Below are 21,595 nucleotides of genomic sequence, written 5' to 3'. Positions count from 1 at the left end.
CGTCGAGTACCCCCAAGGAGTACGCGTACCACCAGTTGGGAACCGCTGATCGACACTTCAAAATAAAGCCTAAATGATGTAAGAGTTTAATGAAAAGGTTACTGAAGAGACTGATATAGAGGGTGGCGTTTAACGGTGTGGAAACATGGACACTTAGGAAGGAGGACGAGAGAGGGCTGGAGGCTTTCGATACGTGGGTGTGGCGAAGAATGGAGAAGGTGAAGTGGACGGAGAGGAGGAGGAACGACGAAGTGCTGGACATGTTGGGTGAGGAGAGGTAGCTTTGATAAACGGAAGAGGCAGTAGGTAAGGATGGGGCGAGAGATATTTTCGACAGCCGTGTAAAAAAGAGGGAAGAATGGTAAGTAAGCGGGGATGGGGAAGAAAGAAAATAGGTTTTTTGAGATAGAATGTAAGGCAGTAGGTCTCACTAGGAAATGATGAGGGAAGTTCAATTTTAATTGGTTTAAGTGTTCACTGAGATGCCAACATTTTCTCCAGTAAACGGTGAGTTTTTCAATAAATAGAAGACAACACTACAAATTTATGATTAATATAAAATGTCTAATTTCAACGTAAATAGAAGAAGAAGTTATGTTAGACGTTTCTTTTGTTCCAAATCCTAATAATCCTCTCTTTAAGATAGTTTCCTTTTGTCTCACTACTTCGATCAACTTTCCCGTTTTTCTCTCTTCTCAACAATGCCCTCTCTCCTCCCATCTTCAACTCCCAAACAACATTATCGATAATTAAATATCAAAGGTTACAAAGAAAATTATCTCTCATCCTCAAATCATCCAGATACAATATATCTAACTCGGCTGTCTCGAATAAGAGGCTTTGTCGTCATATATACAGGAAGGGGTTTGACAGTTAAAATGGTTGAGATGTAGGTAGTAGAGGAAGGGGCATATCACACACCAACCCCTCCTTCCACCGTCTGCCCCGATGAAAGAAGGCCCTTGATACAAAGCTGGATGTCTGACGCGGCACGACACGATGCGGAGTACCAAAAAAATTAAGGCCTCTCGCCCGAAAAGTTGGACGCATTCAGAGAAATGGAAAGGCTTCCGTGGAAAAAAGCAAAAGAAGGGAGGACTGAGATTAATTACGTATCGACGAGGTGCACGAAGCAAATAATTGACGCACTGAAAAGTAGAGTACCCGCTGAGAGAACGCATTGGAGCTAAAGTATGCCAACCACTTGCGATATGACTTCGATATCCAAATTTAAATTGACGTATAAGGTGTTTTTTGCAAGGTGTATTTTTGAAAATACATTTCAATAAAAATCCGAAAACCACAAGATAAGATTGACATTCATCAGAATCGGGTTTCGATACTTAGAATCATCAGTAATTGATTTGAAGGAATTGCGTTATGATTATTCCACTAGTAACGTAAGATGATTTCGAAAGAAATACGGAGATGTTAATTTGTTTTAAAATTTTATCGATTTTGTCATCTGTTTATCGTTTATTTTGTTACGTTGCGTTGGTAGCCTGCCACCAGTTTCACAAGCGTTTCGTCGGCATAGGGCAAAATGCCGGATAAAAGGTATGATGAAGGTTACACGGTCCCACAGATTATCCAACGAAGCGACAGTGTACACCGGGATTGTCACAACTTTGTGTTATTTGCAGTTATTCGGTTTCGTTATGTTTATTACATATTTAATAAAGCGATAATCGGCGATCGAATTCTTTTTATTTATTATTTTATTAGTTTTACTGGATATTACACAATTACTTACACCACTTCTTTTTTACATAGCGCGATCTGGGTATCGATGAATTATCATCATCTTCAGGCGAAAAATTCATGAGCGCATATCCAACACACAATTTTGCGCCTGAAGATGATGATAATTCATTGGAACCCGGGTCGCGCTCTGTAAAAAGAAGTGGTATAAGTAATTGTGTAATATCCAAGAAAACTTATTATAGAATACCACAAAGTTAATCATGAGTTAGTGAATTTTATTGTTGTAAAAACATTTTAGTAAAATTTCACGCCTTAATGTATCAACGTAATGTATTGAATTCACTCATAGACCTGAAGAAGACAAAAAAATATATCGAAACGTTGGCAAACAAGTTTGCATATCATTCTTAGACCTATACTCCGAGACGTTAAATAATCAAGAAAAAGAAAAAAAACAAATCAATAAGGGGCCAAGAGAAAGAAAAAAATAGGTAATACGTTGTTGAACTAGACAGAACGTAGTTAGAAACTTCGAAAAAATATGAAGCAAATGTTCGAACCAGGTTCGCAAGCATGCCTCGCTCAAACGACAAGTTGTAGTTCGGCAGTCATTACGGTCATCCAGTTCGGCAGACGACAATGCGCAGGTAGAAGAAAGGCAAGGACGGAGGGATATGTGTCCCCAAAGGTTTTCTTCTGGGAATGGATGCAGACTAGTAACTCCCAACCGTCTCCTCAGGAGCTCGTCTAACATCACCGCCACCACGAAAAAAAAAGGAGACGGCAGCTGCTAGTGGGACGACCTTCAACAGCTGGGAGAAGTGGGCACAATACACAAAAGCGCGAGGGCAGCCGGTTGCCCAGCAGGTCGGGCTACACCACGATGGCAAAAAGGAGGGCCAGTCACCCCGGAGTCACGTGGAGGGCGAGTGGCAGACTACGCACGACCTGCCCGTTCCCAAAGCAGTGCCTCCCTCTGCCAAATGCCTCCGCACGACCGGATTTGGCGGAGGTCCTCACGAGAGAAATCTGGAGGTGCACGTACGATCGACCAAGCGAGCTAATACTACTATCAAGCACGTGGCCAAAAAATTGCTACGGTAGCCTAACCTTTTTTTCTTTTTTATTATCATCTAAATCTACATGTACATAATACCCTGCGAGCCACCTATAGGGTGTTTGGCAGGGGGTGACCAATCACCAACATGCAGCATGCAAGAGGACCGCCACATACACACCGCACGGTCATAAAAATATAAGCCCTTCTAGCTAAATGTAGATGCATATTCATTTTTAAAAAATTGCCTATGATTAATAATTCATATAGCATATGCATGCAAGATTAGAACTATGGAAAAAAACATGCAATGAATCATCCTAGCGAGTGACGCCATTGATCCTATTAATTGAGACAAAGTTGCTATCCTTAATAGTACGAGGGAAGAATGACATTTTAAATCTCTGTTTTTCAGTCTATTTCTTTTATTTTCTTCTCATGATCACGTCTACTATAGTACGACGGTAAACGAAGGAAATGATTCACGTCGTCTGAGAAAATATCTTCTTCGAATTTCCTAAGTAAGTTAAGCCGATACTTCGATCTACGCTCCTGTAAAGATTCCCATCCTAACTCGTGTAACATACTGGAAACGCTGCACTTTTAGTCGTATCAACTCATCACAAACTTTCTACGAATTGGAAAATCATGAATTTAATTAAATAAGTAAAAAATTTCGTTTTCATAGATCTGAAGTTGATAGCCATCGTTGATTTTCACCTAAGGCGGCAGCAATTAATATGGTTTGGTCTCCGTAGACATGTGTTTCCGTAATTTGCCTATTTTTTCTGAAAAAAATTAAGCTTCAGGGCACAGGCGGTAGCAGTGCTTTCAAGGCGTTCAATATTTCACGCTTTCATTTCATTGACTGAAGCGTGAAAGACATGAATTGTGGAGAAAGAAAGACGACAAAAACATAGGGAAGATGTACACAGCAGGTGCCTATAATTTACGTGCGAAGAACGGGATGGATTCCAAAATAGAACTGTGCATTCCAGGAGGAGAAAACTTAGCATTCCGTAGGTGTTTTTCAGAATAACAAGACGGCTGTGACGTCACCTCCATGGAGGATGTTTATGATAAAATAGAAGCCGTTAAAAATATTCCGGGAAACAATACGACCCTTCACACTAACTCCTGTGATCCGCCAGTTTTAAAATACATACGTAAGTGTTCAATAATCTGATACGATTCCATTCTCGTTAGCTTTCCAAATGGAAAGAAAGAATTTTTTCTTATTCCAAGAAAATTACAAAAAAATCTTTTTAACTCCGATGGACAGTTATTTTCACCATGAAAGAGAATATTTATCTTAAGCTATCTTCGATGGGTCATTTTACTTCGGAGATTATTTTCGTAAGGTCAACTTCTTGGAAATAAATACTAACTTCAATTGGATTGTTATTAAGAATAAGCAGCTGGTTAAATTGAGAGAAAAACAATGACAGAATAAAATAAAGGTTGCAACCTTTGAAAAATGGAAATGGTTAACCTTCGCCAAGAGTTTGCCACTAAAACTTTACGAGGCAAACATATTTTGAAGGTAATAGGCATTTTATTGACCAATTTCTGTCCCGTAAAAAAAAATCGCTTTTGAAAATCGTAAAATTTAGTTAAGACACACGGATCTAAATTCATCCGCAAATAAAAGCACGCTGTGAATGATGATTCAGTCACTTGGCAGAGAAGTGCCGAAATTCGTGTATACGAAAAATGTGATGATATGGCCTTACACGAGACCTCGATCGAGTTCCCAGCCATTTCTACTGATGTTAGCAAACGATAGTGACAAATTATGGAGGCATATTTAACCAAGAAGGAACAGATAAGATAAGAGCGGTGATGATAATATTGGCTGTGAGAGGAGAAACGGTTAGAGGGTATATGTAATCAGTTGCGCCTCCGATTACCATGATAAATTCAATGGGAAAACACCAACTTTGTGTCGAAATTAGAATGGGATGGATAAAGAAGAACATTCGGAAAGATACACAATCTAAAGATACAGCATCGACGATAACGTTGGTGTTAACTAATACTTCACGATGGGTGTTCTTAATCGATAACTGTTTAACGTAACACACAGCGTATTTTTCTTTATTTGAGACGGACAATCTTTTAAAAATTTTATGATAGCGTATTTTCCACTACCGCAAAGTCCATTTTCGAGAAATAATATCACAAACTTAAATCAATGCATTGAAGCGGATCTCCGTTATCTCAAAATTTAAGTACCCTATCCTTCAATGCAGAATCTTTAATCACCCTTATCAACGCATTTTGCATCTCCGGTCTCCTTTGGTTATCGTCTCTATTTACGAGTAATGCTCCACCTCATGAGACCGTGTTGCAAGCAAGACATTGGATATACTATCAGAATCACGGGTGATCATAAACGGTATCACTTAAAAGGATTATTATACCACTTGAGCCTTAATGGGATAAACAACCTTTATAACTTCCAAGATCCTAACATACCAGTAGCTATATTATATATCCTAACATACCAGTGGCTATATCATTCAAGAAAAAATCTTTAATAATATTTTTAAAAATGTAGCAAGAAAACTTTAAGCCCAAAGACAGATAAAAGAATGAAAATCATTGAACTCCTAACTTCTGGGCCCTCGCTACGCTGTGATTAATGACGGCTGTTTTTTCAATGATTATCCAGGATTTTCATTTCAAAATATACATAAAAATGTCTGAATTCTAAAAATAATAACATAAAGCCCTACAGGTGTTTTTGTCAATTCGTGAGCATATAGATACGCAAAGTATTTTATGAAATTATATTCTATTTGACGTGGCAGTTGTCTGGAGACATATCGCTCATAAAATGAAACCGCAAGGATATCCGCTCCCTTCTATTTATAAAATTGTAAGATGTATCAATGTGACCGATTGAGAGACCCAAGACGACGCCCAGAATACTAGGGATAATTCAAGTCTAAAACTCTACGGGGCAGGATAAAAGTAAACTTTGTTTTACACCACACTATATTATTGTGTAAATATATTGTGTGAAATACAAAAGAGTTTACTTTTTAACCAATAACGTCACCATTCCACAAAAAGAAATCGCAAACCATTGATTTCATAACAAGAACTCAACGTTCTAAAATTCGATTTCATAATTTTCTGCTACTAGCCGCGCCATGCATACATTACGATTAGGGATGATTTGAAGACAACTCATTATATACAGGCGGATGCGCAAGAACTCAATAAATATATACCACGCAGGGCAAACAAGCAGTCCCCTGACTTAACCCCAGAAGTATGTGGGTTTTTTTAAACTGAGCCAAATGCGAAACAAAAATTTTCTTCGAATATTTTCTCAGGTCGGCAATGAATTCGAGTGCGTCACGCCAAGACCTCGAGCTGTGCGTGTTTCAATTTTATGATTATAGAGCCCTCGCGAAACAGCATGTGCTCACTGGATTCGATTGCGCGGTATCGTAGCAGCCAGAGCAAACACAGGGAGGCGACAGTGAGACAATACGACGAGAGCGAGGAATGGGGAAGCATGATTCTATTCAAAGTTGCATTTGATAATGTTTTGCAGAAATTATCACATTACTTACATTTTCATTCCTCTTGAAACATTAAAAAAAACTGATACGCATACAAATAAGTATTGAGAATACACGGCGAATGAAAAAGTTTCCCGCGCTACTCGGTGGCATTTTTCCATCACGGAGATAAAATAAAGGAAACACTCCAGTAAAACCAGTGAAGTACATTGAAATATTTATGAGGAATTGCTATGTTTCATTTATTCCATGTCCACAACAGCGTATGCGGCAATGATTTCTCCGAACACAGCCTATAAGTCACCTGGGCTACCAACGTTTCTATGAGAGAAGACCACCCAGATATCTCAGAATAATCTTGTGACAACTAATCTTGTGTCATTCACATTCCGCCATGGCATAAAAAATACCCGAACCTGATAAGGATGATAAAAAAATCTTCAGATATTCCATTCATTGACACAAAAAATATCGATGAAAATCTCACAGGAAGAAAAGGATAAAATACGTAAAAATTCCCCCCAAATGCGCTTAAAATAGCAAATAATTTAGGCGACAAGTTTTCTTCTTGCTCAAGATCACGGAGGATATCTCAATGAATTTCGGAGGAAAATTGATCTTTAGAATATAAAAAAAAGACTATCAAAGACAAAAAATGTTGACTAACTGTAGATTAGAACGGCGGATTTTCTTAAGGTAAATTACGAGGAAGATCCCTCTTTAAAAGAGCGTTTCGAATAGTTATATGCATCAGTCTACACTTCGCTGCATTAAGTCTATTCTGAAAAGATCAAGGCATTAAGCTTAGCTTCTTCTAGGATTCTCAAACTGCAAGTTTTGTCCCACCATTTCGGACGAAAATATTCTTGACGTACTCAGAAAACACTTTCATAATAACAGATCATTTAAGAGCGTCTGGCGCGAGTGCGGAAAAGAAAACAATTACGAAGATCAAGAAAGCATCGATATATTTGTTTTACTGTGATCCTTCAACAGACTTCTAGAGCTTTACGAGGCTCTTATTGTAGCTATAATACGCATCCTTAAATTTCAAAGTGCTTTAAAGACTACCGTTAGTCCTATTTATATCCCAGTCTTATAACATTTCGTTTATGAAATACCGGAAGTATTTATTTTTTTGCGCTTGAATCCGATTGGAGGAAGAAGCGTTCATAAAAAATACGCATTCGCATTCTGTTCTAATTAAATTCGTTCTGTTCCCAGTCTCGTGCGATGCCAGGATGATGTCACAGTGACGTTCTCCCGCGCAACGCGTTTCTTTTTTTTCGGCATCTTCGGTGTCTACGAGGAATATGTACACACAAGCCCGGTCTTAAATTATCATGAGAAGGGTGAATGCGGCTTCAAATTGCCTCCGGCCAATTAACGCCCGTGAAGAGTGAGTTTGTACAGGAGAGAGCTGAAAACTCCCCACGGCGAGAGCGGCAACTACTAAGTGCCTAAATGCACGCCTTCCTTTAGGCGTTTGTTGTTCCTTTACAAGTCCATTTAAGAGACGCGGTCTTTAACGGATAATTAACTGAAAATATCGCGAAAATAAGGATATTTTCACGCCTGTTCTTAGAGTGAAGGACCTTAAACATCTGGAATGGATGCCCTGTGAATGTCTCTCGGACTTTGCACTCCATTTCTGCCCACGTTTCAATGAAATAATTATTCATCGCATTTAGGGCTCGAAATACTTCATCGAAACGTCGCGTCGGCTGAAATGGAGTGCCTAACGCGGTGGAAAGCCCGAGAGACATCCACAACCGCCGTTCGCCGGGAAATAATGACATCCTTCTTGAATGGATGTTTAATAACGATTGCCCAAATTCTAGGGAATTTTTGTAGATATTACTCATAGAATTAAAGAAATTACTTGAAGTTTCTACAAATTCTACGAGGCTATTTCTTTTTTTTTACTTTTGCTCGGAAAGGCTCTTGATATAGCGAGATAAATCTGCATCGTCTTAGAGCATACTGGATGTATTAAGGAATTTCTCACAGTACAAATCGTTACTTAGTATCACAGAAAAAATAAAAAGGAAATGAGGGATTAATGTACACACGAAATGCGTCAACGATTATTTATTATTTTTAGGTAAGTCAAGAGGGAAGAAATTGCTGGATTGGACTTTGTATCGAATAGAAACTTTGATATAGATAGGTAGGTCGTAAGAGAGGTGAAGTAAAATATTTCATTAGACTATTATTCCTACCATTTACCTTAAAAAAAGCACACAAGAAAAGTACCCATAAACTTCCACCAGACAATGTATCTGAAATTATTTAACGGCTCCGTTATATCACAATTGATGCATACCGCGTCGGGTAAAAATTATACCGAGGGCGCTAATTGATTGGAAAATTTGAGGGCGGAGAGCAGGTATGAAGTCAAGGGGGCGTTCTCGCGACTCTGAGACGTGGTTGAATTCTGGACGGTCGACAACCCGGGCCGAGATCAGCGAGCACGAGTCAGGAGAAATGCCAAGGGCCCAAACGGACAACGGCGTGACCGACTTCGGCACAACGCACCGTTCCGGCTGCTGCAACGAGACAGAATTAAAAGCTGCCAACAAGACAAGGCAGTCTCAAAGTCGCTTTATTGTTTCCAGTTGCTATTAAGTTCCACCGCGAGGCGAAGTAAATAACTAAGATCTAAGATTTTCCCGGCGTCAAGTGCAGAAAGGATTCTCGGGTTTTCCACCAGATAATTGGCTGCATGTCAAACGACATTTCGAAGAACGACTTGCTCTTATGACCCCTCTGAGGAATTCCCAGAGAATTAAAAGCAATTCGTTCTTCGATACGACGGAAAGCATGCAGCCAATTACATCAACATAATACCCTGCGAGCCACCTCTAGGGTGTTTGGCAGGGGGCGATCAATCACCAGCATGCAATTGGACTCCCACGTGCACACCACACCGTCCAAAAAACGTCACGCATACTAACAAATTATACTACTATGTGCTGTTAGAAATAATAATAAAATTAAGAAACATGCATTAAGTTTTACATAGGTTAGTTGGCTACACTACAAGTCATGCAATCTATTTATGAGTTCTATCGCTGCCGTTATAATCTCTTATTGATCGTGGGAAAAATGACATTCTGAATATGTCTGTTCTACAATCTATCTCTCTTATTTTATTTATATGATCTGATCTTCCGTAGTGTGTTGGCGTCCGCAAGATATGGTTAACTTCGTTAGAAAAGACACTGCTCTTGAATTTATGGTACCTGGTGAAAACCCAGAGAATCCTTTCTGCACACGAAGTGAATATCACTTTCATTAAGCCTTCAAAATGCGCTCTTCTTTCCTTGTATATTTGCTCTATATCTTTGGAATATATCTATCTTTGAATACATATTTGCTCTCAGTCGGGGTTTTCGGGATTCCATCGCGTTATTTTTATGCGTGATGACGCATAGAGGTAAAATCCCGCCACCATCTTCGGGTCAGGAGTGAAGTTTTACCATCGATTCAAACAATACGTCTGACCTTCAGATGCTGGCGGGATTGCTAGTAAAAACATCTTGATCATGCCTGAAACAACGCGGCGGACAACCCGAAAAACACAACAGCTTACACTACTCGCCGCAGGAGCCTTCGCAAGAACTACTGATCCAACATCCTATCATGAGAACAATTTATTTAGAAAAAAATATCTGGCGGTATACATATTTTTATTCATCCTTTGGTTTCCTTAGCATTATTTTTTGTAAATTACATTTAAAAAATACTAATTTATACATGATTGTGTTACCGCAATTATTCTCCCAGCAGCGCTCAATACAAATTAAAATTGCAGCCTAAGATTAGAAATAGTATGTGCCCTTACGTCGGGTCATCGTAAAAAAAGCAGAGAAGTTCATCATATAGGTTTTTAAAAATCTAGCACATTAAGATAAAAAAGTATTTAACATATGTTAGTTAAAGGTTGTGGACATATGTAATTAAACTACAGAATTTCCACAAAAATACCTGCTTCACTGATCTGGGAATAAATGAGAAATTATGTGAATGCCAATAATTTTCCTTATCACACTAATTTATCAAATTTTAAACTTATTAAAAATTAACTATTCCGTAAAGTTTAATGACAATGAAAAAAAAACACAATGTTTTCACAAATTAAATACTGGAATAAATATAGTTGCTATCGTTTTGCCAAGAATTTTGTTTACATATGCATTTAATAATAAGAATTTATATTTTTATGGCTTCATAACAGTAATATTTTGAGGAGCCGGAATTAAAAGTGTAATATCTCGGATTATCGATCCATCACAGCGAATAAACACTACTCAGTCACAAGTATAAAATAACTTACCCCCGATGAAAAATATTGTCTTGAATGCTCAGAATATTTCAAAGGAAAGGTGACAAAAAAAACACACAAATACTGTGTTTTGACCATGAATTAGTGATTAGAATATTTCAATTCCAAAAAAAAGCACTAACGGAATGAAAAAAATTGAAATACAAACACTGGTTTCGGAATAAAGGCGAGGTTGTACGAGGAGAGCATGCTATATATTTTTTGATAAAAAATATTTAAGGCTTTTATGATCGAAAAAAAGACAGCAAATGTATCCCGATAAAAATAATAAAAAAAGATAACGCAAAAAAAGTCCCTTGCCGTGTCAGTGCTGACACACTGCCGTGACCAGGATTCGAACCTGGGTTGTTGCGGCCACAACGCAAAGTACTAACCACTATACGATCACGGCTATCGCGGGACGGTGAGGGAAAGTGCGTTCCAAGCTGATGCCATTTTCCCTGGCCCCGCCTTCCGCTCCGCTGTCAAAACCTCCTCCCCAATGCCTCAACCACGGAAAAGCTATACTACTTCGTGTCCTCAACTTTACGACCATATGGCTCCCCAGACCCTTCTTCCTACTGTATCCTTCAAGCCCCTCAAAATGAGGCCATTGCCCCTGAGCCCTTTTCACCGGCTAAAAGCTTGCGCCGGGTAAGTGCCTTTTTATCTCTCGAAGAATACCAACGTAACGGTGTTCTTGACATTGCGAGGCTCCAAGTTTTGTTGCCGATTTTCTTCTCACAGTTCAAACTTCAAATAGTGTGGTTCCTTAGGCTCCCAACGTCTTCCCAAAACTTATCATACATTTCATGCTGTGGCGCAGCGAAGGGGAGGTTTTGGGGGGGATAAAACCCCCCCAGAACTGAGGGAAATTTTAAGTAATCCATTTTACTTAATTGGATTTATATTACTAATATAATAGTGAAAGGATTAATAAAATATCCCTCAGAAAGCCGTAAAACTCACCATTTTGAACCATTTTTCTTAAAATTCCGCAATTTATTAATCTCGCACCTACCGCTTATCCTGGTGGGTATTCCATACCCCCACACACCCCGGTATTAGTTGCACCTAAAACCTACCCCCCCAACATTAATTCTTAGCTGCGCCCATGATTTCATACATACGGGTGAAAGACTGAGAATGCATGCATTGAGGTATATAACATTCAGTCATAGAAGATGTATTATATTAACAAATAACACACTAACTTAGTCTGAAAGTGAAAAACCAATGTAAACAATTTAAAAATTCGCGCATGTATTAATTTTTTTTCCTAAATTACATTTTATCTTTTTAAGTGAAAAATGTAACTTAATATATCGGTTAAGAAAGATTACTATATATTTTATAATGTAATAAATAATTGCAATTATCCACGATTATAAAATTTATTACGACCTAGGTTCCAAAGTTACTAAATAATCTTAATGGCGATGCAGTGATGAAGAAGTAACATTGAAACTTAGGTCGTAATAAATTCTATTATCGTGGTCAATTGCTTGTATTTATTCAAATGTAGGAAAAATTCCACTCTATCATGATTGAATCTTCGTATTTTATTAGCTTTCATAGCTGCTCAACTTCTTTCTTGGAAGGCTCCTTTCTAATGCTCTCGACAAAATGTTAGCCCTAAGTAACACTAAGTAATGTTATCACCACTGAAGATGCGGTCTTTCAAAAGCGTAGACAGATTATACCTACGTAAGCTTTATAGAGGGCAGAAGACATCTTGAACACTAATAATTAATTATCTTCAATTCTGGAGGGGAGAGGAGGAAGGGTCTCATGGACCTCTTATATGGAAGAGAGCCTGGAGAGGATGGGATGGAGCCCGGTGCGGTAAGAGTCTTCATTATTAACCTAAGGTACGGATAGTTTTCTAAAGTTGTTGCTCCGTTGAAGTTGTTGTAACGCTTTGAATGCCGGTCGCTAATTTTAAAGCCCTACTGAAAAATCCGGCCATTTTTACTAAATTAGCAATTTTCTTTTAAAACATTAGCATCAAAAAAATATTTATAACGATGTATATTTCAATAAAAATGGACTTTGCTCTTCTTTGTGAATGAGTTGAATCACATTTATTGCTAAATTTTCAATATATATATTTTAACAATGAAAACCTACTGTTTTTTTAAATAAAAAGTTGCAACAGATGATGTACCGCCATAAAATGCATAATATTTTTTTATCACGTTCAATTTGAACTATTTAAACCATGGAAATCATAAAAAGGCATCGTTCCAAGCGTAGAATTCAAAATCCTGGATGGCAAAAAGGGTCACTGCACCCTCAACGAACGGTTCTTTCCTCCAAAGAATGTTCACATAAAGAAGGCTGAGATAAGGGTGCCGGTAGCTACAGAGGACTTTTCGTCCTCAAGACATTAAAAGAACTCTTTTTCCATCAAGCAGTTGATTTTTGAAATAACAAAACCACTAAGCAGTAAACTGGAAAAGTACCACGGGCGAAATATTACGCCTTCACGCAAACAAACCCAATGAAATAGAAAGACGTAATATTACGTCCATGGCAATCTTCAGAAAGATTAACAGGACGTAATATTACGTCCATGGCACGCAAAGTGTTAAAAACATGGAGAGAACTGCAATCCAATGTCAATCGGCTAAAATACGGAAAAGATGCAGTATTGTTCGAAAATATCTTCACCGTCGATAAAATTGGGTCCACACAAATTTAATATATATGTTATCGTGAGGGCGGTATATGGTCTATGTGAAACATCACGAACAGCATAGTGATATCTTAAAGGTATAAATTATATCTATTTTAATCACTTATTACCCAGAAATAACTAACAGTAAAATAATTTTCATATAAACTAAGTATCACTTGGTGTCAATTGAATGGAAAGAAAAATCAATCAATTTGCATTAATCTCCGGAAAATTTCATGGGTACGCTACGATGAAAAATATTATGATGCCAAAGTTTGGCCAGTTAGTATTCCTTTGCGAGGTGATATTGTGCTGGAGTCAATTTTTAATCATTAGTAGAGACATCATTTTTATTGCAATGGATTATTTTTGGACAACACTTTTTCATCCGCTGAGGTTCTATCACATTTTAATCTCCGCAATGAGATTTAAATGAGAAAAAATTAAAATAATTAAAGAATTAATTAAAATAATTTAAATGAGAGAATTTTCATATCAATTCAGTGACGTAGATGTAAAAGTGATACTGGTGATATGAAGTTGATGCATTTTCGAAGTAAAAATTATACTTGAAGTTGCCGGGTATCTCCTTTGCTCCTATCAAGGTCGTAGTCGACAGGATGATTGTCCGAATTAAACTGGTGAATTGGGCCAAGGCCCAGAGGACATTTGCCTGTGCGTGCTACGCTCACTTGGTACTTCCGCGATGCACCGCTGACCTTGGCCCTCGGCGCACTGCTTCTAAACCACAGAAGAGACCGCATGGCCGGTCAATTGAATCACCAACAGCGGTGGTCAGCTGAATGACGGCAATGCTGGGTCATTATGAGAAATACGCACAGGCCGTTCGGATAAAGAGCCGACCTACGTGAGTTATGCCGACGAACAGTCATGAATGCCATGGAGAGAGTGACCATTTTGTTACTGAGACCATTCAGAATACGTCGCTTTCTGAAGAACGCATACAGAGCGAGAGATTTTAATAAATTTACGAATATTTAGAAAAAAAATGTGCCGAATATCGATTCGTCTTGTTACACACGCTACATAGCTTCAAACTTGAAATTTAAATAATATAAAGAGATGAAGCAAGAACAAAAACAAAACTGAAGATGCTATTTATAGCAACAGCTGCTCATTTGTATTTTTAAATTTAATAGGTATCGAGTAATATAGTTCCAACTATGCAGGTATTATCTTCGTTCCACAAAGTATTGCCTCTTTCAACTCTTCAGGTTTTGCTGACGCAGGTAAATTCGCAACTCAGCATACAGACCTCTAGATCGAACCAATACATAGTTAACTGCATGAAATGTGCTGGAGACAATCTAATCGATGAAGTCATTACTTGAATAATCACCTCCTCGTCATAATTACTTTAAGATATAGCCCAATATTTTTGGCAATTTTTCTCTACTTCGAGAAGTTGGAAGTCTTATTTCGTGGAATAGTCTGTTAAGCGATATCAAGCTGCCCAAAAATTATTAAATTTAAAGTCGTCAAACCACTTTTTTGAATTAAAATTTAACTCCATAACATTTAAAACAATTTTTCCAGGTGTTACTTATTCAAAAGAATACAGACGGTTAAAATTTAAAAAATCGTAACTCCTTTTCCTATGTACTTTCCTCCTTTTTGGAGATAGCGTAATCAAATTAATTAAATAACATAAAGCATGCGATATAGTATACAAAATTTTCCAAGCGTTTGTTCGCACAAACTAATGCATCGGCTAAAGAGGCCACACATGGTGCGTAAAAAAAGTAACTTATAATAGTGTAAAAAGCCATAAGACCTCAACCAAACACACTAGAGGTGACACGCAGATTAACATGTCAGTAATTTTATCGAAACCTTCCGCGGAAGCAAAAACGGAAAAAAATGACAAATTGATTAGTAGGTACGTAAGGAAAGGGCGCAAGCCTCGTTATAATCGGAAAAATTAATACTAGAAGAATCTGTTATCAGCGATTCTATGGTCGGTGCCCGGGCATCGAACACGCTGGTTAAGTCAGCTATCCCCAGGAAGGCTTTTATTCAGCGAAGTGATGACGCTGCCTCAATCAGCGCTCATACGTAAGATCCTCAACGAAATACTTCTGGATTCGCAATAATGGTTAGTACTTTGCGTTGCGCAATAGTATGGAAGGACGAATATTTTCGATACTCAATGTAGTACGATGTCGTAGACAACCTGCCATTATATAGCCAGACCCTCTTGGGCTACCTGGTATCTGCTTGGAGATGGCGGGTGAAAGGCCCAGCACATTATCTGCTTCACCTCGCTTCACTGACTGGGCGTGGAGGTTTTCTATTCGTTTGGAAGGCATTCTTAACAAGCCTCGAAACAGCCGTGATCGTATAGTGGTTAGTACTTTGCGTTGTGGCCGCAACAACCCAGGTTCGAATCCTGGTCACGGCAGTGTGTCAACACTGGCACGGCAAGAGGTGTATTTTTTTTGTTTTTGGCGCTAGAAATTTATGGACACACTGCCTGCACTTTACTTTTGTAAGCTGTTCCATTCCGTAAAATATTCCGTTCAAAATTTAATTTGTCCAATTCTTACTACAGAAATCTCGCTCGTCACGAAGGCATAATCATAATTTACAGACTCGTGATACTTCACAGACATTTCATTTCTCTCAACCAGCGTCGCTGCAACTAAGTTTGAATTCTACACCGGTCCAGAGAGAATTGAATAAATCTAAATAAATTAATTGGACTACAACGGGACCAGCCTGACCGCAGCCAAGCTATTACACTACTTTTAGGCATCACCTCCCCGATTTATGAAGCATATATCGCTGGTAGCTTAGCATTACTTTCAGGACGGGAAGTGATACAACGCCTTTACAGTTTGGTATCCGCTCGGAGATGCCAGGTGAAGGGCTCAGCTCATTATCTGCTTCACCTCCCTTCAGTAACGGAGGATGGACGTTTTCTTTGGAATGACTTTTACACAAGCCTCGAAACAGCCGTGATCGTATAGTGGTTAGTACTTTGCGTTGTGGCCGCAACAACCCAGGTTCGAATCCTGGTCACGGCAGTGTGTCATCACTGACACGGCAAGAGGCTTTTTTTCCCTCGACTATAGCACAATAGTGCATCGTAGGTCGTTGTAGGAGATTTATTTCGGAAACAAGATGAACTCATCTTACGAGTAAGACATATACTTAACATGGTCCCCGTGGGTGTTTTTTTTACTTTGTAATTGATCATATCTAAATTAATTAGCTAGCCAATCAAGAAAAAGTTTACGAAGCAATGACCAATAATGAGTAGAAATTATTCATTTAGACTGTCATGAGATGCAAAAAGATATTTCCACACGGAAAAAATCTACTCAGGTGAAATGTATACAGTTAACCTACTGACTAGAAAACTCTTCTTTATAGTTTGATATATAATGCCTTGTATGCTGACGAAGTACAAAATCTAACATTCCACCGTTAAATGCGAGAAAATCTAGTAAAGAGGAAAGCCTTATTACAAAAGTAAAAAAATAACAATCGATTTTTAATTAGGAGAGAAATTGAAGATACTCTTGCGTCCGTAATGACTACAATCGCAAATTTTGCACTCACATTTATGATTGAAGTTAGAACTTTTTAGTCTTTCGCTTGCAAATGGGAGAAATTGCGTTTCTAAGCAGAACTTTTATCTCTGTATCATTTTTCCCCATCGTTCAATTATTGCGACGTAGCTTCATGCTTCGGAGTAACGTTCAACATCCACTCAAGGTCAAGAGTCAAAGTTATCACAATCATAGTAAGCAGATAACAGGACCTACACTGAATGGTCGGAATTAATGTCAATATATCGAGTTCGAGCAACGCCACTAATAATAACTAATTCTGAGGATATCTGCTACTAACGGGAAAATATAAGATCTTGGATACTTCAAGGTACGGTTCGCATCATTGTAAGTCAAGGTATAATGATAAATAGAGTGTACAAATTGAACATAACACAGCCACTGTGGTTCATTCCCACGTATATCAGCACCGAAGGTTATTCCTCACTATAAGGTATTCTTTTAAGTGTTTCTGAACAGTTGCTTAAGCAGAAAAAACAACAACCAACAAATAATAGAAAAAATACAATGAAAAACCCGAACCCGAAATTGCATTAATTGAAAATGGATTCTCAATTTCCTAACTAGAGTTTTCTCGGGCATTCGGGTAAAATTTAAATTGTCGTCACCACCTAATGGCCGAAACGCGTCGTACTTCACTGCATAAATTGGAGGAATAGCGCGTTCTCTTTATTATTAACCCCTTGCTCTAATGAGTCTAGGTCGTCATGATCTTCCTACGCCAAATCGCGCAATGACGAGCATAGTTCGTCATCAGATTTTTTCAGATCATAATTTTTGTACTGTTAAGGGCAGGGGTCTCAAAACTATGACCCTCGGGCCACATACGGCACGCAAAATAAATCCCTGCGTGTTGGCTACAATTGGCTCATCTATTATGGAACCTAATTTTAAAGAAATTTTGAAGTGAAAACGACGGTATCATTTGTCACACTAATTTGGTTGCATAAAAATAAAGGCAGGCATCTATTTAGTTTACCATGATTTTTTCCAACAAGATATTTTATTTTTCCATGTTTATACTCTAATTTTTGAGGAAAATAAATTACTGGCACTGATTTGTTTTTTTTTTTTATTTTTAAAAATTATTTTTTTATTCCTTCGGCCCGCAAAAATGTTAGAAATATGTAATGTGGCCCTCACATTGAAAATTTTGGAGACCACTGGTTTAGGTGAACAATAGATAAATGCCTAAATCCTAATGGGATAGTGCTCGCCATAAGATTTTCATTATCTCAGCACTGTTTAGGGGAACAATATAAATATTTTGAAATTTTAACAATGCTAAAATATCCACAATGTATAATTTCATCTTATACTCATATTATTCATATTTCATTAAATATGATGCATTGGAAGGAATACAATGATTTTATACGAGTAGCGATGGCTGTGTTCCCGATGTTCTTACGGGAAGTGGGTCAACTTCTTCACTTTTAATTTCACTCTTCTACCTTCCAAACAAACTTTAAAAAAATCATTTCATTACCTAACATTCCATTTTAAAATAACCACAGAAAAAATAAATAAATGGTATGAGCACGATATTCAGAAAATAAATTGAATTTGAAGGGGTTAAGTAAAGATACCTTTCCACCACACATCGCCCGCCCGAGCAACTTTTACCTTCATAACGGTGATGTTGCTTCAAGTAACAGTGTCCGGTGTAAGGAAAAATACATGGGTATTTCCAGTACATTACCACCTACGTCTCAACTACTACGTAGAGCCTTCTCCCCTGAATTCCTCTACGGCTGTCGACCGCTGCGGAATGCGTAGCAGAAGCCCTTTATCTCTTCCACACACGCCGCAAGGTCACTTAAAAAACACAGTAAAAACATTCAGCGATGTTCACCACTTAACAAACCACATGGCGCCATTGTTGCCAGTTCAATAGGGTGAGGCAGGGAATTGAATTTAAACGTTATAATTTGGAACTATTAAAAACATAATTAGCTGATGCCCTCGGAAATAAAATATGTACTCAAAACTGAAGCTATGGATACATTGGATAGAGCTCAGTAAGCCTAAGAAAGCCACAAACGCCAAGCGTAATGCACATACAGAAGACGTGGGGATCATATTCTTTTCCTGGACCACTAAATTTACCAAAGAATTTCTGACATTTTGTAACTCCCAGGATTTTAGCTACTGTATTGTGGCTAAGACCACAGGGTAAGTATAAACTTACTCTATGCAAAGACCCGACCAAAACGATAACATAAGGGAGATATCTAGCCGAACGGATGGATATAAGAATTCTTTTCTCCCACTAAAGCAATAAGTACTTAAATAAATTCTAGGTCGAACCCAGGCAGTGAAATCACTCCCAACGCGCACTAATATTATCAATATTTGTCATACAGGTTTACGGCTAGTTACTAACACCTCCCACTACACATCTATTGAGGCGGCAAGCGGGTTAGTATGCAGATATAAAATTAGCGACGATCTGTAAAAGGTGGTAACATGAATTCCAACAGAATAACTTTAACTTTCTATAAAACCTTAATATAATATAACTTTCAATAATAACTTTATATGTTATATAAAAAACCCTAAAATAACCAAAAGGTTTGCATGTCGAAAATTCTAGTTTGAATCGCCAGATTTAAATGTGAAATTTTACGTAAAATAAATGTCGATAAAAATTGCCGGCCTCGGTGGCGGCGGGGTAAAGTTCTCGGAGGTCGCGGGTTCGAGTCCCGCAAGGGTAAGTTACCCCTATCCAGGACAAGGTTGTTTGTGTTCGTTACACTGCTAAGGTCATATAGAGCTGTTTTCGGTAGTATGGATAAATACATAAAATAAATAACTTAAAAGTTCGACACTGTTAGCAACGGATGAAATGGAGGATACCTAATCAACTATAAAGCTAGCCTATAAAATTAGCTAGGGCAACACTCTCTAAAGCAATATAACAGCAAGGTGGATACTGGTGGAAAACTCGCACCCTTCCAAAAAACGAAGAGGTGATATGTCATCGTATGAATATTTAGGTTTCTCAAAGTAAACCCAGGCATGCTTAGCGACAATGCCCAGTAGATTTAAAATAAAATTGAGAGGGTGAAAATGCACCAGCGAAAGGAAATTACTAAAGTTTAACCACGTCAAATGGACATTTCTAAGGTTACCCTCTACAATTTGACCCAATGTTTGGCTTAAAATCAAAATAAATACTTTTAAAAGTCATCTTAGTGAATTAGTTTGGATCAAAGCAATGCCTTTTCTAAAAGAAGAATTCGAGTACTTAACTTATACAAGAGGACAATTGACTACAGCATGACATTGAAGATAGATAGACGTTATGCATCCCCCCTAAAAGATAATTGTCGACGATTTTCACTAACCAATAATTTCAACCAGTAAATTCATACGCCCAGAGACTAAAACAGCAAATAATAATTGAAGCCGGCCGAAGAGAAGTTATAAGGACCAATTTTCACCGTTAAAAATAGACAGAAACCGGAAATAATGCTGAACTTAAAGTTGCAATGAACTTTCGATCGGATTTCCCGACTGGCCGACTTTTGGCAGGCCACGCCCCTTGAAGAAGCCATGCAAAACTTTCACTTTCTGCGCGTTGCGACAGAGGGTCGACTTGTCCCGGCATCCGATAACGAAATTAAAGAGCAGACGATCCACGAGGAAGTTAGGCACAACCCCAGAAGTTACTGAACTCCAATCAACCGAATCAAGAGGTAGTTCTGTGTTTATCCACCGTGGCTTCACAACAATGGTAAATGACTTCAGACCGCTTTTTTAACCGGTTTAAATAAAATAAATATGGGGTTGATGTAGGCGATACACATTATGCAACTCCAGTGACTAGGTCTTGAATTCTAGATGAAAATATTTGAAACGAATCCGTTTTGTTTTCGACATGTCCGAGTACATTGATATTCTGCTCAAGATTTGTGATGTACAGTCGATTAAAAAATATCATTTTCTGCAACTTAGCTGGGTTATGGGCATTTAATCAACTAACTTTGTGGAGTGAATAAAATCTGCCTATTGCCTATTAAAGAGCCTTTTGGTGCCACTTATGATGACATATACTGTCATATGTCACTGTCTTCATATACATTAATTGGCCCCCAGTTTTGGTTGTTGAGCAATTTCTAGAGAGTGAGAACTGGTGAATGTTGTGTTGTGAATGTAATTTTCGTTTAAACAAATCAACATCTGTGCGAACGCAACATTGGCGGGTTAGAATAACCTGCAAGCTATTAACGGTATTCGCGGTTTGCACGAGAGATTGCCACCCAAAGATAGCAAGAGATCCACATCAACGTTAAGATTGAAGCAATAATTAATTTAAGGGACTGCAATATTGGTAAATTTAAATGGAAAACTACTCGATTGTGATTGATGGGATTCACACAAATGGTATTCAAGGCTTATATTGCTTGTAAATTATATTAAAGAGACTAATAATGCTTTAAATTCTTAATATTTGTCTGATTTTCAAACGAAAACCTTATAGCTATGCTGAAATAATCCTAGCGGTCTTGAAGTTCAACAGAGTCAGGCTTCAATTGGTGGAAGTTAGACATATTTAAATGAATAAAAGTTCGTAGCACTTTTCCACAAACATTTTTTTTCTGCGTACAACGCGTTTCGGCTCACAGAGCTCAGTGAGTTGTACCTACGCAGTAAAAAAAATTGTGGAAAAGTGCTACGATCTTATATTTA

The 21,595-nt window shown here is 38.0% G+C and overlaps 1 protein-coding gene and 3 non-coding genes across 4 annotated transcripts in view; 2 read left to right on the top strand and 2 right to left on the bottom strand.

Moving 5' to 3' along the window:
• The window catches only part of LOC124161183 (isocitrate dehydrogenase [NADP] cytoplasmic-like), a 74,945-nt gene that overhangs the window by 20,404 nt on the left and 32,946 nt on the right, over positions 1-21,595 (bottom strand). The gene's annotated exons all lie outside the window — the stretch shown is intronic.
• Positions 10,965-11,036, bottom strand: Trnah-gug. The gene has a single exon. It is a non-coding gene; the product is annotated as a tRNA-His (tRNA).
• Positions 15,655-15,726, top strand: Trnah-gug. The gene has a single exon. It is a non-coding gene; the product is annotated as a tRNA-His (tRNA).
• On the top strand, positions 16,280-16,351 carry Trnah-gug. The gene has a single exon. It is a non-coding gene; the product is annotated as a tRNA-His (tRNA).

This window comes from Ischnura elegans, chromosome 6 (genome assembly GCF_921293095.1).
Source record: "Ischnura elegans chromosome 6, ioIscEleg1.1, whole genome shotgun sequence".
Classification (NCBI taxonomy): domain Eukaryota; kingdom Metazoa; phylum Arthropoda; class Insecta; order Odonata; family Coenagrionidae; genus Ischnura; species Ischnura elegans.
The sequence above is the reverse complement of the archived record's forward strand: the minus strand, read 5'-3'. Positions and strand labels throughout refer to the sequence as shown.